Here is an 18,420-nt window from a genome sequence, read left to right on the forward strand (position 1 = left end):
ATCAGGCCTGCAGGGGAGGGCAGTTAGGGGCAATCAGGCCAGCAGGGGAGCAGTTAGGCATCGATCAGGTTGGCAGGGGAGTGGTTAGGGGGTGATCAGGCTGGCAGGCAGGCGAGCGGTTGGGAGCCAGCAGTCCTGGATTGTGAGAGGGATGTCCCACTAAATGGGCAGTGGGACATCCCTTGAGGGGTCCCAGATTTAGAGAGGGTCAGGTTGGGCTGAGGGACACCGACCCCCATGCACAAATTTTGTGCACCGGGCCTCTAGTCTTTAATAAAATGGTAAAATGCAAAAGTTTTAAAGTCCAGAATTCTGCAGAAATAATAGGAACAATAGTGTCTATAATCACTCATTGTGTCTTCTGTGTACTGAGAACCTGTCATATTACTGGCACTTTTCAAACATTCTTGTTGATCTTTACAACAAAGCAAAACAAAATGGTTTTCGTATGGTTTGATAAGTGAGAAAAACTGCCATTGAGGTTCTGCCAGGTTTCATGATTTGCTCAAGGTCGCCCAGCTGCTAAGGTGAGATTTAAGTTGCTTCTGGATTCAGAGTTGCTTTCCCTCCTACACTGTCTGAATACAGTACATGTTTTGATATAAGTAACATTCCCATTTAACAGGGGGAAAACATTTGTCTCAAAAATTTAAGTTTCTCAAATATCTAAAGACATTGAATTTATTTGCAAAAACTACTCCTATTTTTCTTCTAGTCTAGTGTATAAATATGCCAGGAAGGAAGGAAGGAAGGAAGGAAGGAAGGAAGGAAGGAAGGGAGGAAGGAAAGAAGGGAGGAAGGGAGGAAGAAAGGGGAAGAGGAAAATAAAGATGAAAGGAAGGGGGAGGAAGGGAAGAAAGGAGTGAAAAAAGAAAGGAAAGAAGATCTATGTAAACCTAGAGAGAATGGTATCATGAACCCTCATATCCCATACTTTGGTTTAACATATTTTTCTGACTTAGTGTTTCTTGGAATTGATTATTAACATTTGATGAGATTCACCAGTATGATAGCAGGCCATATACCATATATCTCAACGTTTTAAAGTTACAAATTAAGCTATGTCCACAGTCAGCGGGCCATTCTCACCCATGGCTCTTCCCCTTTTGGAGCTGAAAGAGCCTCATGCTCCCCTAGATGAGTCTTGCCCTCTAAGTACCCAAGTGGCTGCCCGGAGCTGCTGGGGCAGGGCAGGGTGGAATGAGGGATTTCACCCAGGACTCCTGGCTGAGACGGGATTCACCTGCACCTGTGTGGAGTCTAACTAGCGCAAGCTCCCTGGAGTGCATGCAAGAGTCAATACACTTACCTTCCTCTCTCTTCTCCCCCAGTCTCTTTTACATGATCCCCAAAGTCCAGCACTGAATCTGCTTTTAATTCCGATTTAAATAGAAAATCTGTGCAAAACTTATATCCCACTGCATAATGTTTTGCTGTAAGTATCTTAATATAAACTCTTTCAAATCAATAAATTACCCCAAATCTTCACATAAAATAGGTGTTCCCAAATAATACGCCTACCCTGTGACCGGTGTCTCAAAGTATAGCATAGAATACTCCCATCCTCACGATGCACAGAATTCCGCCTGAGAAATAGCAGAGAAGGATACCCTTTGCTAATACTGCGAAGGACCTTGGCCTCTGGTCCTCTGTAATGTCTGAAATTCCATTTGAAGTGAGGTTCTTTAAGCGCTGTGTTCTCCTTGACAATGCAGCTAGGAAGGGGAGCATGATAAATTATTCACCCCTCAGCGGTGTCCACTGGGAGCTCAAGGACAGCATGCATTTACATCATGAGAGACGCACAGTAATTGGTTATTGGGGGAAATCAGAAACACACACTGAGTGGTAGTTTTGTGTTTTGGTGATGAGGAAACCAAAACCATTACCTGTATATCATGGGATTGGCTGAGGAACTCCTAGGACATCTGTACCTTATTTATTTCTGACTTAATGTCCTAGCACATCCGAAGTACTAAATCAATGCCTGTTGAACGAACAACTGAGAAAGTAGGGTTTACGTTTCAGGTCTTGGTGGTTTCTGTTTAGGGGAATCAGAGGTCTTCAGTGTCTTAGGAACAGATTTACATAAGCTCACAGAGGGTTTCTGATCCTGGTACCGCTCCTCTACCTGGAACCAGGAGTTAAGCCTTGCCGTCACTGTATTTATCCACTCTGTGTCCTCTTCTGTGGCTTCTTCCTTTGCAAGGTCTTTCATATTTCTTTTTTTGTTTGTTTATTTGTTAATCCTCACCCGAGGAGATTTTTTCCCATTGATTTTTAGAGAGGGTGGAATGGAGGAGGAGAGACAGAGAGAGAGAGAGAAACATCAATGTGAGAGAGACACATTGATTGGTTGCCTCCTGCACGCACTCCAATGAGGGCCAAGCCTCCAACTGAGGTATGTGCCCTTGACCAGAATTGAACTGGGACCCTTCAGTTCCACTGGCCAATTCTCTATCCACTGAGCCAAACTGGCTAGGGCAAGGTCTTTCATATTTCTTAACTTTCTCTGCCCTTCTCTGGCTCAGACCCTGATGGTTTCCCTGTTGAAGAAACATACCAGACTTCCGGTTGGTCTTTCTGTTTCAGACACTTTGCCTCCAAATATTCTGGTAAGCTGTCTGCAGGATAGTATTACTAAGTCACACATCATATGTTACCCCTGCCTCCAACTTTTATCGATGGCCATGACCCATCGGATCCAGTTGAACTTCTTTCCTTGGTATTGAAAACATTCCTGCTCTCATGTAACCTACCTTTTGGGGCTTATCTACAAACCACTGGCATAAAACCTGTTCTTGACAATCTGGTTGTTTTACAACATTTCTTCATGCCTGAGGAAATGGTATGAGAACAGTTTGTTAAACTGTGAGATTACCTTTGACACTTGATGGTAATCAGCTCAAGGATGGGGGATGTGTCCTGTATCTTTTTGAATTTATTCTCCAACACAGCAAACACCCCTGTGGAGAGGCCCACCAGAGAATCCAATTTCAGCTGTTCCGTGGGGTCGCAGAGCAGAGGCGGTGCAGCCTGAAGGACTTGGACATGGAGGGCTGTCCTGATGCCGGGACGGAGTGAGATGGAGGAGGGGATGTGAAAGAGAGAGGGAAGGACTGGAAGTGATGGGCAAGTTGGAAGAGCTGGTGCTGAAGACGCATTCTATCTGCTAGACATCCTGGGAGGGTTGGATCGCTGTGGGCAATCCCCATGTTCTCTGGGGTGGCACAACAGCAGGCTTCCAGACTGGTATGTGATGAGAAAGAAACATACTGAGAAGGGCTCACACTAATGCCAGGGAGAGGGCTCAGGCGGGTAGGAACCCCACTGAAAACTAGCACACAGGTCATGAGGTTGAGAGCTCAGAGGCAGAAACCAAGCTGACGACCGATATCTTTTTAGGGCAAAGACTGGCTTAGCAGGGATTGCAGGAGGCTAAGACCTCATCTACATGCAAAAACTGGTCTGAAAATTTCAATAAGCATCAAGCTAAAGTGTTTGATGAAATTTGGCCATGGTTTTCACGTGTGTGTGTGTGTTTATGTGTGTGTGTGTGTGTGTGTGTGTGTTTGTGTAGATGGAGCCTAAGAAAAGAAGACTGTAGATGATGCTGACTTCCTGTAGCCATACACCGAAGAGCCTTATGAAAGGGTCTGTTAACTCCAAAGGCAAAACCTGGGTCTAGGACAGCTCTGATTTCAAAGATTCTTTTAACTGTTCCCCAAATAGCATTCATATTTATTATACTCTATGCTTTTATTTTGGGTGCCCAAAACATAGCTCTTTTCTATCACAACACCACTGTCATGTTTTCTTTTAATACAAATAGGATATTTCCCCTCACCTTCTCTTACCTTCCCTCTTCCACTTTGCCTTCTCTCATTGCCTCCTGAGACTGCACTTTGTGAGGTCAGTCCCAGAATCAAATTCAGAGTAAAGCTTTGTAGAGGAGTGTGGGGCCCAGAGATGTAACAATTCTTTTGTTTCTAGCTATGCATTTTTCATCGCAATAATAAGAACCCTTACAGTTGTAAAAATTAAAATTCTTTTGAGAAATGTTCATGTGTAGTAGAACAAGTCAGGAGATGTCAAATGGTTGTTGCTAAGAATAGAATGTTTTCAGTTCCAAATATTATTTTCAAAGCAAATATGTACATATTTGCAAGTTTTGAATTGCAAATATTGACTCAGTAGATGGATGAACCCAGGTTGAACAAGCTCTGTGTTATTTTTTCCCCTCAAGGGTTGGGTCTATTATAACTCCTCAACTGATACAATTCCTGGAATGTGGTAATTTCCACAATATTTAACCTCCATGAAAAATGCTAAACAGATTTTTTTTTTATCACCCAGGGACCCCTTTGAAAATTGATTTCATGGCCCTGGCTGGTGTGGCTCCATTCGTTGGGTGTCATCCTGTGCAGTGAAAGGTTGCTGGCTTGATTCCTGATCAAGGCACATGCCCAGGTGCTGGCTCAATTGTGCAGGAGGCAGCTGATCGATGTTATGCTCTCACATCAATGTTTCTCTCTCTCTTTCCCCCCCCCTCCCTTTCTCTCTGTCTCTAAAAATAAATAAACTATTCTTAAAAAAAAAAAGAAAAGAAAATTCATGTTATGGTTGAAGCTAAATACCTGGTCTCACCCATCTCTTCTTCAGCAACCCCTGCTGCTGACTTACATCAGGTACGAGGGGATTTGCTGAGAGTTTCCATGTTGATTTTTAGTATATACTCTCATTTTGAGACTTTAGTGTTAGCCATTTGATTTTTAGTGTTCTCATTTCGAGACTGGTGAAAAATGATGGAGTTTCAAAATGCTTTCAGGATTAGTTCTGGAGATAAATATGTGCACAAAATCCTAAACTGTGAAGCAGATTACTTACATAAAGTCATAAACTCTAAGGCACTATACACAGTTAGTTGTTCTTAAATATAAACCAAGCAAAGCAAGGTACGCATTGTTGAATCATTCATATAAACTAGGACTGTCAGGGAGTGCAATGATTTAGCAATACCTAAAGTTTCTGTCTTTAAAGTGAAGAGCAGGCTAATAAATTATTAGGCAACCCACCTAGGACAGCATCATTTTCATAAAAACCCATACAATCATCTTCAATACAGTTGATTATATCAGAGGCATTTTAAAATATGTACTTTTAATCTATGATGTATCTGTGGCTACTGGCCCTAGGTGTGGATGCAGGCTACCAAGTTTCCTGAGACTCACTGGAAATTTCCGGTCCCTGATGAGCTTGTCCACCCAGGCTCCACTGGTTTTGGGCAATGTTGCCCCGTGGCCCCTCATCCCTGTCAGGGTAGTGTTGTTGTTGAAGAAGGGTGTTACCTGAGGCCTCGATTTCCCTGGACATCAGGGTTCTGGGGCCTCATGTTGCAGGACGTTATCTCCACTTTTTTTTTTTTGCCTCCAGGCAAAGCAAAAATAAAGGAGGATCTTGGATCCAAACACGTAGTGCAAGTCTATTTGAATTAATTATTTTTAATCAAATCTCACAGGGGCAGGCATAGCACTGCATTAGAAAGTTCACACCTGCCTTCTATAGAAAGCAGTGAAGGTGATACTAGCCCTGCTAATATCCCCAAAATGAGGAGACCCAAAGAGGGCAGGAAACGTGCCCAAATTCTAACTTCAATTCTTCTCCTTAATTTTGATATTTAGCTCTGATGATCACTGGGAAGGTTTCACAGAGCTTGCAATTCCTGGAAATATTTTTAAAACCAATTCCTGGAATATTATTTTTGGAGTTACCTGAAGCTCTAGAAAATGTTGAGGTTAAAGAGAGGAATCAGGTTTTTTTTTGGAAATGTCTCACCCATGTGACGGCTGCATGTTGCCCCCTTCTGGACCTTTTGATAATTGCACATTTTTTTATTTTTTACCAAATCAAGATTTATAAGCATTAGCTTTTCTCAGGGCAGCATGTTATCATTTTTATATAATAAATCAACTGTTACTGAAATATTGCCAAATTTAAAGAACATGTGATTATAGGTAAGTCTCCAGAAACTTTGTATGAATTTCTAACTACATGTCATAGCCCTTTTCACCTACATCTTAAGGACTAATCATTTTGTACACATTTTTTAATAATGTATCTAACAAAATGAGGTGGTGGTCTCATTTTTTTCTCCACTTGGGAGAGAGCACTGTGGCTTCTTTTAAATCTCATATTTGTGAAAGGCTTGGAAATGTGGTTAAACTTTTTTTAAGCGGGTTTGAATTCCAGCTCTGCCCTTGTGGGCTGCATAACCTCGGGCAGGACTGTGAATTTCCTGGAGCCCACGCGTCTTCCTCTGTCATCAAAGGGGGTCAGTGTCATTTCTGGAGCATTGAAATAATTCCTGGTGCGGAGCCTGTGTGCAAAGGGAAAAGCAGCAGTTGGTGATAGTGATAGGCCTGGTGACCCTGGTCTCACTCTCCTGAGACCAGGAGGAGACGGTCCTACAGCAGCTCCCAGGTCACCTCAAGTTCTGACATCCCTGGTCCTACGGATGCAGGACAAAGGGGAAGGAGGAAGCACCACGAACAGTGTTTTCATCTCCTCCTACCGGGGAAGGCCTTTCCTTCCCCACCACACCTGGGTGGAGCAGGCATTCCAGTTAATCTGCCACATCAACCAAATAGAAATCAGTCAGCAGGTTTTAGCTAGAAATAAAGGATAAAATTTAATTCAAGGGTCTTAGGGTTTGCAAGCTGGAAATACAACTAGGCAATACCCAGCTTGTTCTGAAGAAGAAAAAAAAGCTAAGAGTTTTTTAAAATTTGATTGATTGATTGAGAGAGAGATATTAAACCTGCAACCTTGGCACATCGGGATGATGCTCTAACTAACTGAGCTGAGCGTTTTTTTTGTAGAAGTACATTCTTGAGAAGAATCAGTCCTGCATTCTTAGCTTCTGGATTGGTGTGAGATGATAATTTTCCAGATGTCTGATGTCTGACTATATGAGATAGATGGTAGATAGATAGATAGATATAGACACAGATAGGTATAGGTATAGGTATATATCCAGTCATTACTGGAAAGTTTAAAAGTTTAAGTTCCCAGACTAGTTAAAGCAAGAGTAGCATCATTTCCCCAGTATACTTGGTTTTAGTATTTTAGCAGCTTGACTACATGGCTCCATTTTGCTTCTTCACTCTTTCTTCAGCTGGTAGAGGCTCCTGTTGTGGGCCCCAGTTTCTGAGCACTTTGGGGAGTTAGATGCAGCGGGGGCCACTTCAGATGCTAGGCCCCTGCAGGGGTGCACGGCCAGTCTGCCCTAGGACCACACTTCCAAGGTGCTGATTGGGAAAAAGACTCAGCAGAGAAGTGGGAGCAGGTAGGCGGTGACAGGGGCTGTAGGAGGCTGGAATACGGGGCCCTGACCAGTGCCTAAGAAATGGACTGGAAGAAGGCACACTGACTGAGGGACTGATGGCAGGAAATCCTGCCTTCTTGTCCCACTAAGGACGGGAGAGAACGGGGACACAAGTGGACAGTGACAAAGGGTTGGTCGGTGTGAAGGAGATGGGCAGCGGTAGGTGCTGGGCGGCAATGAGGAAAGCTGGGATTCTGTCCTCGCACAAGGAGGCCCTACCCTATCCTTCCTCATGGCTACATTCCAAAGGAATGGCTCTCAGGTCCTCAAGACAGACCTCCTGAGCTGTAGGAGATACATTTACTGTAACAGCTGGCAGGGAGGGAGGAAGGGTTCATAGCTGTAAACCCTTTTTAGTCAATGCTCTGAGAAAGGGAGGTCGAGGCCTATCTTCAGGTGTTGGCTAGAAAAGCAGTAATTTTCCTGGCAGGTGAGCTTTCTCAGGCAGACTTAAATATATATATTTATATTTCAGAGAGAAAGGGAGAGGGAGAGAGAGATAGAGACATCAATGATGAGAAAGACTCATTGATCAGCTGCACACCCCACACTGGGGATTGAGCCCACAACCTGGTCATGTGCCCTGACCAAGAATAGAATCTCGACCTCCTCCAAGTTCATAGGTTGACACTCAACCACTGAGCCACGCCGGCTGGGCTCAGGCAGACATCGTTATGGGAGCTGTGTCATCCTGGGGACAGCCTTATGCTGCTAAAGCCAGGCTGGCGTTGGGTGTCTCAGTGCCGAGGTTCGGGGAGCTCTGCAGTTCTCATGGGGCCTCTTCTGACCAGTGCAGCTGCTCATGGGTCTTGACCTGTCATCTCTGATGGCGTTTGGAAACTGGAGAGTTAATGGTTCATCCCTCACTCCACAAGGATTAGCTGGGAGTCTCCTGTGTGCTGGACATAGCTGGCCAATCAGCTAGGAACTGTTTGCATTGTTCACTAGTTGCTTTATTTGTATCAGTCTTTCCTTAACTAAATAGATAATTTACTTCTTGGAGACGAGATACAACATCTGATTCTCTGTCTTCTACCAGTTGGTAGCTTAGTAGAGCCCAGTGAATATTCAGCTAAATTTTTTCAATGCAATTGAACAATACGGAGTAAAGAAAGTAAAGGAAAAACACTTTGGAACAGAATTTGATTAATTTGGAAGTTAAGTGGAGAAGAAAAAACAAGGGGAACATTGAAATGATAAAAGATTATTTTACTGGCCTTTTGATAGGAAGAAAAAACTGAAATATATCCTCCTATGTTTCTGAAATATTTGTGTTTGTCAGGGTGGGAGAGAATTCTCCCACGTTTCTGAAATACTCTAAACATATTTGCTATTTGCTTCTTAAAATATGTCAGGGCCCAGGGCAGCCCACCCTAATGTACCCCACAATCACATATTTTTAAAAAAATTTTTTAAAATTTTAAAAATACAACAGCTTTTATTTAATTAATTTATTTTTAAATCCTCACTGAGGATATTTTTCCATTGATTTTTAGAGAGAGTGGAAAGGAAGAGGGAGAGACAGAGAGAAACACCAATGTGAGAGAGACACATCGATTGGTTGCCTCCTGCACGATCCTTGACCAGGACCAGGAACCTGCAACCGAGGTACGTAACCTTAACCAGAATCGAACCCAAGCCCCTTCAGTCCGCAGGCTGATGCTCTATCCACTGAGCCAAACCAGCGAGCACCACAATGGCATATTGATTATTTAGAATTAAAATCTCCTGGGAAGCCGCAGGAGCAGCTCTGTGACGCTCCTCCATCTCTCTAACTGTGGGAAGCAGCCCTCCATGCCACAGGTGCCGCCCTGCTCCTGAGGCCCAGAGACAACCCAGGTCACAAGAGTCGCAGAATCAGAGCCAGCTGGTGCAAACAAACCTAGCACCTTCACTAATTCACTGCCCAAGCCCAGAGCTTGCTTAGATGATGTTCTAATGAGCACCAACTTTCTTTGCCCTCTCAATTTCTCACATACTTATTTATATTTTTGTCTAAAAAGTATTAAAAAGGTACCTAACTCGATCATTTCCTTGAACCTTATTTCATGATCTGAGCATCGTATCTTGATTCTCCCATGTGCATGTGTTAAATGGGTTTTTCTCCTGTTGAACTAGTATTGTGTCCATTTTATTATTTTATTACTACAGGCCCGGTGCACGAATTTGTGCACTGGTGGGGTCCAGCTGGCCCACCCCGATGGGGGCTGATTGGGGGTGGGGCCATTGGCCGCTGCAGTGTGCATCATAGTGACTGGTCGTCCCAGTTGTTCCGGTCGTTCTGCCATTTGGTCGCTGGGCTTTTATATATATAGATTAGTCCAACCATAAAAACTAAAGAAAGGTGGGGGCAGGATTTCCGGCTCCCCAACAAATACAAGGAAGGAAGGAGTTTCTGAGATACATCCTATAGGTGACGTTAAAACCACACGTTTGTGTGTGTGTGTGTGTGTGTGTGTGTGTGTGTGTGAGAGAGAGAGAGAGAGAGAGAGAGACTTAACATTGCTGAAATAGTAAAAATATCCACTAATATAACACTTATCTAAACCCTAAGAATAGGCACAAAGAAGTTTATTTCTTCTAGATGCTGGGAATATTTCAGATCTTGCCAGCTCTGTGGCAGATGGAGGGGGTGATTCTTGGACAACAGGTCCCCCTGGAGGGAGGCCAGGCTGCACTTGGCCGAGTCATAATGTTTTCATCTGAGGTGTTGGCATGAAGGCTTCCACCACTATCCCTCCTCTCTCCCCCGTTATTTTTAAGGGAAGGCCATGGTTGGTTTAGATGCTGGGAATATTTCAGATCTTGCCAGCTCTGTGGCAGATGGAAGGGGTGATTCTTGGACAACAGGTCCCCCTGGAGGGAGGCCAGGCTGCACTTGGCCGAGTCATAATGTTTTCATCTGAGGTGTTGGCATGAAGGCTTCCACCACTATCCCTCCTCTCTCCCCCGTTATTTTTAAGGGAAGGCCATGGTTGGATAAGGGTCAGGGCTGGCACAGAACTGAAAGACAGGGCTGCTTGCCTGCATGTCATCTACCAGCCTTTCCCCTGTAACATCCCCAACACATTGCATATTTCAGTGATTCTCAGCTGAGTGATTTTGCCTCCCAGGGAACATTTAGCAGTGTCTGGAGACAATTTTGATTGTCAAAATTTAGACATTTGCTACTGGCATCTAGTGGGTAGAGGTCAGGGATGTTGTCAAAATAAACATCTTACAATGCTGAGGACAGTCCCCCACCACAAAGAATCATCCAGCCCCAAATGTCAAGAGTGCCAAACAAGGCTGAGAAATTCCAGTCTACATTTCTGTGGGTCAACTAACACCTTACTATGCAAAGTGTGGCCCCCAGAAGACATCAGCATCACCTGGAAGCTTGTGAGTAATGCAGACTCTCGGGATGCACTCCAGACACCCAGGGTTAGAATCTGCATTTTCATAAGATCCCCAGGTGATTGTTATATATGCTCAGTTTTGAGAGGCATAACTAATGTTTTCTGAGACGCACAAAAGGCAAGGCAGGGTGATAAATGCTTCCGGTAGCCAAGTCTAGAAGGTCCCGGCCCTGCCTAGGTAATGTCTTTAAATTCACAAAAACTCACTTCTCTATTTTTGTTGTTCATTTTCACTGAAGTATCTTTCACTCACTTCGTTGCTCCCCTTTCTTCCCTCCCCCATTCTCTTCTAGTTTCTTTGCTTCCTCAAAGCTGTATCCATTGGTCTTCATCTCACACATGTGCATTGCTCTTTCTAGGTCTTTCATTTTGAGCCACTCTAGATAGAAAAACAAAGCAAATGAAACAGAAAACAAAACCCCATACAAACCAGACACTTATCTCTTTAATGAAAGGAAATGGCTCTAGAGGGAAAAGTGGTAGGATCTGGAATGCCAGCCATACTTTCTGAAACCTGATATAGTGCAATTAAATCCAGCCTCTGCACCGAGCCTTCCGTGTTGAGAAATTAAAAAGGAGCAATAAAGCTTACCCAGCAGTAATTCAATCACAAGCCAGTGCAATCAGTCTCTTTGATACACCTTTTGTCAACATAGCTTTGGGTTTTGAACAGGCCATCTAACACTCTGGAAATAGACCATATTGACTTATCAGCAACATTTCTGCTGAACCTAGGTATAATAGCAGAACTAATGAGAAAAAATGTTAGTCTGTCCACTATGTAGTGTACCATAACATTATGGAGTCTTTTAGATCTTATTTAGAAATTCTCTCTTGAGCTAAAATGTTAAGCCATTAAAGCAAACTTTAGTTCAACTGGAACAACATTCACTAAACACTTACTGCTTTTATTCTTTGGATAAGAATTATGGAAGATTAAAAATATTAAGATACAATCTTTGCCAGTTTGTAATCTGGTATTTGGGGTGGTGGTGGTAGAGTACATAAGCATATGCAGAAATTTGTTTATGGTAAATATATTAATATGCATATCAACAAAGAGCAGTGGGAGTTTATAGAGAAGTATTCATGTTTCTTCCTTATAGAAAAGTAGGTTTGAAATTTTACAAAAAGGGACTGAATAGACTACAGTTCCCATAAAACTGTGGTTTTCTCAGTGACATTTTATACCCTGTTAACAATTACATTAAATTTCTGGGAAGTTTAAATAAGGAGCTTACGTAGACCTGATATTCTCAGTTTATTAGTCTTTTTTACTCTTGTTTTCACAAGAATTTCTTCATAGCTATATTTTTCAATATATCTCATCACTTCTTCATAACTTTTCCTTTTTTCCCCCCTTAAAACTATAGTAGTACCAAAGCAAAGACTTATTCTTTTTGATTGTGGATCTAAATCAGACATGAAAGACAGTGGCCAGGTAGCTTAGTTGGTTAGAGCATCATCCCATAAGTCAAGGTTGCAGGTTCGATCCCCTGTCAGTGCACATAGAATTGACCAATGAATGCATAAATAAGTGAAAAACAAATTAATGTTTCTCTCTCTCTCTCAATCCCTTCCTCTCTCTAAAATCAATCAATAAATAAAAAGATGAAAAAAAACCACCCTGATATTGGGAAACAACAAATTTTATTGATAAGCTTGAAACAACAAAAACACCTTTAAAAAAAGACAGTGAAATTATTATGCAAATATTGAAGACCTGCTAAAAACAATACATTATGGGAATTTTATCAATTTAATTAAATAAAATGTATCTTGTTTAGGGATGACTTTAAAAAATAATGCCTGTAATAGTCACCAAGCAAATATCTTCACCTGGCATCTACAGTCATGTGCCATATAACAATGTTTTGGTCAAGTTTTACAATGGTGGTTCCATAAGATTAAATAGAGCTGAACATTTCCTATCGCCTAATGACATCATAGCTGTCGTAATGTCAGAGGGCAACACATTACTGTTTTGGGTCATCTCAGTCTCTTCATAGCAAAGCTATCCAGCTAGAAATGCCTGGGTCCCGTGTGAGCTTCCTACAGACAGCGCTCCATTCTGAACCAGTGTTATAACTGGACCTACACTGGTAGAGAGAGAGAGAGAGAGAGAGAGAGAGAGAGAGAGAGAGAGAGAGAGATTGCCTAGAATGTTGAATGTACGCAGAAAGAGCCAGGGGGCTTTGGCTAGAAATAAATGATGAAGATTTATTCAAGGGTCTTAGAGTTTGCAAACTGGAAATACAGCAAGGCAAAAACCCAGACGTGTTCCCAAGAAAGAAAAGTTAAGAGTTCTTGTTGTAAAAGTTACATCCTTGAGTATAATCAATCCTGAATTCTTAGTCCTAGGATTGGCTCAGGACGATTACCAGCCAGATGCCAGGTGGTTTGGATGCTGGATACCAGGTGGTGTGGAGGATGAGTGCCAGGAGTCTGGTTGCATCCTGAGTCCCTCAGTGGGTAATCAGAGGGTCATCTGCAGTTTAATGCATGTCTAGGCATCACCGCAGGACTGGAAAGTTGAAAGTTTGAGTTCCTAGGCTAGTTAAGACAAAAAAAGTCGTTTTCTCATGACTCAACTTTCATAACATTAATAAGTCAGTAGCCACTTAGTTAAAGTGACTCCATTCCAAATTCTATTTAAATTTGTATGTTCTCTATGTTAACTCTTTTCCTGGAGGGTTTATAGGGTTCACTTTTCATTGGTGAATTTCAAACATAACTGTGGGAATTTAAAGCACAGGAAGAATAAACAACTAGTAGCCCAACTGATCAAATATCTCAATCAGCCAGATCTCTAAGATAAAGGAACTCAGTGAGGGAGGCAGCCTGGCTCCTTTTGCCCTGTACCTGTTAGTAGTGGACACCTAGACAATCAAAGATTATGTCAGGCACTTGCATTACAAAAAGAAAAGCCAGATTTCAGGGCTTATATTACAACTAAAGGCCTGAGGCATGAAATTCGTGTGGGGGCGGGGGTCCCTCAGCTCAGCCTGCGCCCTCTCACAATCCGGGACCCCTCGCTCAGTGCGCATTATAGCAACCAGTCATTCTGGTCGTTCAGCCATAATGGTCGCTGGGCTTTTATTATATAGATTACTTCTGTCCTTGTGGTGATGCTGGTGTAAACAAATCTACTGTAAAAATATAGCATGTACAATGACAGTAGTGGGCCAGGCTGTCTAAGTGCGTGTAAGTGCACTCTATGACATTTGCATGGCGATGAAATTGCCTAGCGACACATTTCTCAGCATGTATCCCGTCATTAAGCAGCACATGAACATACTGGAGATTTTAATAACAAAGCTCTAGAAATGATCTCAACTTTTCCTGAGATCTAAGCAATATTCCAAAAGACATGCTATTTGGAAATGACAATGAGAAAGTCTTTTCGTTCGTTCCCCATGACCTTGCAAATGGCTGTTTGTGCCAAAATTACATCAGTATTTGGACTGAATTTCTAAAGAAACCCAAGTGAAATTGAGTCATACTATAGCTTTATTCAATGAGGCAACCACATGGGGAGGTTAATTTTCGAAAGAAGCCAGAGAGAAGTGGATTTCCATGATACGTTTCATAGGGCAGTGCTCACCTTGCGAAGCTGGTAGGTGTGTCATCCCGATAAGATGTTGAAGATCATTAAAGTAATCATGGATGTGTGTTCACCACCATACGAAACAAGTCCACTTCATTAATAAGGCTGGCCTTTAATTTCCCCAGCACACTTTTATTTGTCCCAAATTCCATGAGCCACTCCAAATCGCATCCTGTGTTTATCTTCACAGGTGGCTTTCCTGCAGCCTCCAGCCCTCACTGTTGGCTGCTTTGGTCCAACATCAAAGCTGGGAGAACCGGTGCGGTGGGTTTGTTTTGTTTTTTAAATGAGATCAAGAAAAGGTCTCTTTGGAATGCTGCTGGCTTACTGGCAAATTAGGAAGCCTGTGAAGAAACCCTTGAAAGTTGTTCAGAAATGCTGCTTCCGAGAAAATGGATGTAAAGGAATCACATTTGGGGAAATATTGACAGATAGCTTCTTGTTTTGTTCTATGATCATTTCTCCCTCCTCCAGTCTCTGATCTTCAGGTTTGAACCGTGCTGACAAAAGCTGCAGGGAAGGGGAGGGTGGGTCCCATCTGGGCACCCTTTGGACTAAGTGCATCACCCATATTCTGCCAGGTACATCCTGGTCAGAACAGAGGAGAGAGGGGGGGAGTCCATCCTTCTAGGAAGAAGGAGGTGACAGGCAGAGGGAGCACCTGGTGAGACAAGGTGTCCGAGTGACTCCGTCTAGGCCCAAGTGCTGAGTGTGGAGGCATTTCAGGTGGGGTGAGGGCCGAGGTGAAAGAAAGGACATCTCATGGAATGATTCTTTTCATGGGCAACTGCAGGTGCGGGCAAAAGTAGGTGGAGCGAGGGCCCGAGTCCTCAGACTACCCTTTTCTGTAAGTTTCCATGAATGGTATAGCGTACTACCTAGATAGCTAAAGGCATGGATAGGTGAACTTAATGGGGCAGGGGAGCTATTTTTTTAAAATATATTTTATTGATTTTTTTACAGAGAGGAAGGGAGAGGGATAGAGAGTTAGAAACATCAATGAGAGAGAAACATCGATCAGTTACCTCCTGCACACTCCCTCCTGGGGATGTGCCCGCAACCAAGGTACATGCCCTTGACTGGAATCGAACCTGGGACCCTTCAGTCCACAGGCTGACACTCTATCCACTGAGCCAAACCAGTTAGGGCAAGAGGCAGGGGAGCTATTAATGTGGTTAGGACAAAGTGACGCTCTAAGCAAGGGTAGGGTGGCCTGCCTGCCTTGGCTGGAGACAGAGTGGAAGGTGAAGATCAGACCTCATCAGGCCTGACAGATCCTCAGGGCCAGACCTGACCGCGGATGCCAGGCGGGGGATCCAGTGACTAGGAATAGGAGACGGAAGGCGGAGCAGGTGTATGTCAGCCCCAACACCACGCACCGAGCTGCCACCTCGAAGAAGAGCAGGGGAAATGGAGAAAGTTTAAAATGCCCAGCCTTCTCCCCAGGAAGCCCAAGTTACCTGAAGACTCTATTTACTTATGGAGTTTACCAATTGGATCCTATTTATATTTGTCTTTCTTAGTGGAATAGGGGCCCACAAGGAATAGCAGAGACTATAGAGCATCAGTAAGCAGAGGGGTTTCTGCAGCAGCCGTCATCAACTCGGGGTTCCTCCTCGCTGAAAGGCAGGTCCGGGTGGTCGTGGAATGTGCTGTTCTTCCAACATCAGCGCTGAGGAATCAGGCTGCTATATAGTGTCGCTTTTCAGTTAGACATGGTACTCGCTTTAACACATAAAAAGCTCGTACAAGGCACATTCCCCAGCAAAATACAGAATCAATGGCCGTGGGGAATAGTGACTTACTTTCCTTAATCAAAAATGCTCCCACCTCCGGCATCTGGGTCACGTGGATCCCATCCCCTTTGGCTACTGAAGGGCTTGGCTTTGGAAAGTCCCATCGCTTCCCGGCAGCCTCCAGGTTTCCCTGGCTACTGCTGAGAGCATGCACTCATGCTGTCCTCCCTCCCATCTTTTGGAAATCATCTCTCGGCCTCATATCATTCCGCAGCTCTTGCTTCCTTTCTGGGTCCCCTTTCTATCAACATTCCTTACAATGACTGCTCTGCCTCCTGGCTCCTGTTTCACACGTTGTCTCTGCCGTCCTCTCTGGCCAGGCTTCTGGCCCCAGCACCCCGGGAGCACTGCTCTCGTCAAGGCCATCGTGACCTGCCCTGCTAACACCCAGGGTCGGTCCTGGCCCTCAGCTTGTGACAATGGACCACGTTCTGCTCCTGCAGACAGTTGCTTCCAAACACCTTATTCTTGGGTTTCCTCTGACATCACTGGACCCTCTTCCTCAGCCTCCTTTGCTGGTGTCTCCTCATTGCCCTGACTTCTAGACAATGTCACAGGGGTTGGTTTTCAGACCTCTTTTCTTCTCTCTCTCTCTCTCTCTCTCTCTCCACTCCTTCTCTTTATGATCTCAGTCCATCTCGGAGGCCTCTCAAATTCACGTTTCCAACTCAGACCTCTCCCTTGAATGCCAGTCTCCCATATAGAACGACCCACTCAATAGCTCAGAGGCATGTCAAATTCTTTCCACTGCTGTGTCACCCTGGTCCATCCTTTCTCGCCTAATTTATTTCAGTGGCTTCCTAACTAGTCTTCCTGTTTCTCACCTTGTGCCTCTACAGTCCTTTCTAGAAATAGTAGGCAGAGAGATTCTTTTTATGCATGTAGATCATATCTTGCCTAATCTTAAAACCCCAGCTTTTCTGCATCTCAGACTAAAAGCCCAAGTCCTGATGCTGGCTGTCGGGGCTCCCCGCCCCTGACCGCCTCACTTCTCTCTACACACACTGGCTTCCTTGCTGCTTCTCACCAGGCAGATCCATTCCTGCCCCAGGACCCTTGCACTTGATGTTCCCTCTCTGTGCGGCATGATCTGTTTTCAGAACTCCCTAAGCTCTCTGCTCAGATTGGCCGTGCATGAAGCCTGCACTGGCCACCCCCTTTCCCCCAGTGCCCTCTCTCCCTCCCAGCTTCATTTTCCTCTCAGCACCTACAGCCTCCTAGTGTGTATATGTGACATGCATGCTCCAGTATCCTCCCTGCCCCTCCCCTCTAGCGTGTAAGCTCCTGGAGGTGAGGGGTTCCTGTTTTCTTCCTGACTGTTTGCAGGCCCCAGAAGAATGCCCTGCACATGTGGGTAATCAGTACATATTTACTGAATGGAAAAAAAACCCCACATGCTTTCTCTTGTAGGACGTGATCAGCCGAGGGGATGAAATATTTGGAGTCAAGAATGAATCTGGTTGTCTTTTAAGATGCTTTCCAGGAATCAACTATCTTTCCTCAGTGTCCACTAATGGTTAATGAAGTTCCAGCTTATAAGTCATACTCTAAACACCATTCTATAAGTAATAGTAATTTCAGTAAATCTATGCAGTAAGGAATGCTAATAAGGTCATAGTTTCCATCTAATTATTGAAATTCCATTTGTACATTTTCTTGCGTTGAAACAAATAAAATAGAAAAAAAATTAGTCATTTTTTATATAGCAAGGTGTTAGGTACATAATGAAATATTTGTAACTCTACTCTTTGTAGGTGTTTTTAAGAAAAATACTTTCTAGGGAACATAAATTGAGCTGCCTGCCTGCTGTAGAAGCTCGTGATAGATGAGTTAATATTGCCCTCTAGTGGAAAAGATGAGACATGCAGTACTGGAACCTGATATTTATAGGACTCCATTCTTTCAGTCCAGGGGAAACCTAGGGATTGATGTTTCCAATTTATCATCTGCTTTTTATAGTGTTGAGTTAAAAATTATAATTTAATATTTAAAATCGGAATAATACAAAATATTTAAATAATTAATGTACCAAAAAGCAGACATGACCAATCAACTTTTAAAAAGTGTTCAGCCCTGGCCCGTGTGGGTCAGTGGTCAGAGCCTCAGCCCGTGCATCAAAGGGGCTTGGGTTCGATTCCAGATCAAGGTCATGTGCTGGAGGCTACCAGTTGAAGTGTCTCGCTCACATCTCTCTCCCTGTTTCTTCCACTCTTTGTGAAAAGCAATGGAAAAAAA

Source organism: Myotis brandtii, unplaced genomic scaffold, assembly GCF_000412655.1.
Source record: "Myotis brandtii unplaced genomic scaffold, ASM41265v1 scaffold186, whole genome shotgun sequence".
Lineage (NCBI taxonomy): Eukaryota > Metazoa > Chordata > Mammalia > Chiroptera > Vespertilionidae > Myotis > Myotis brandtii.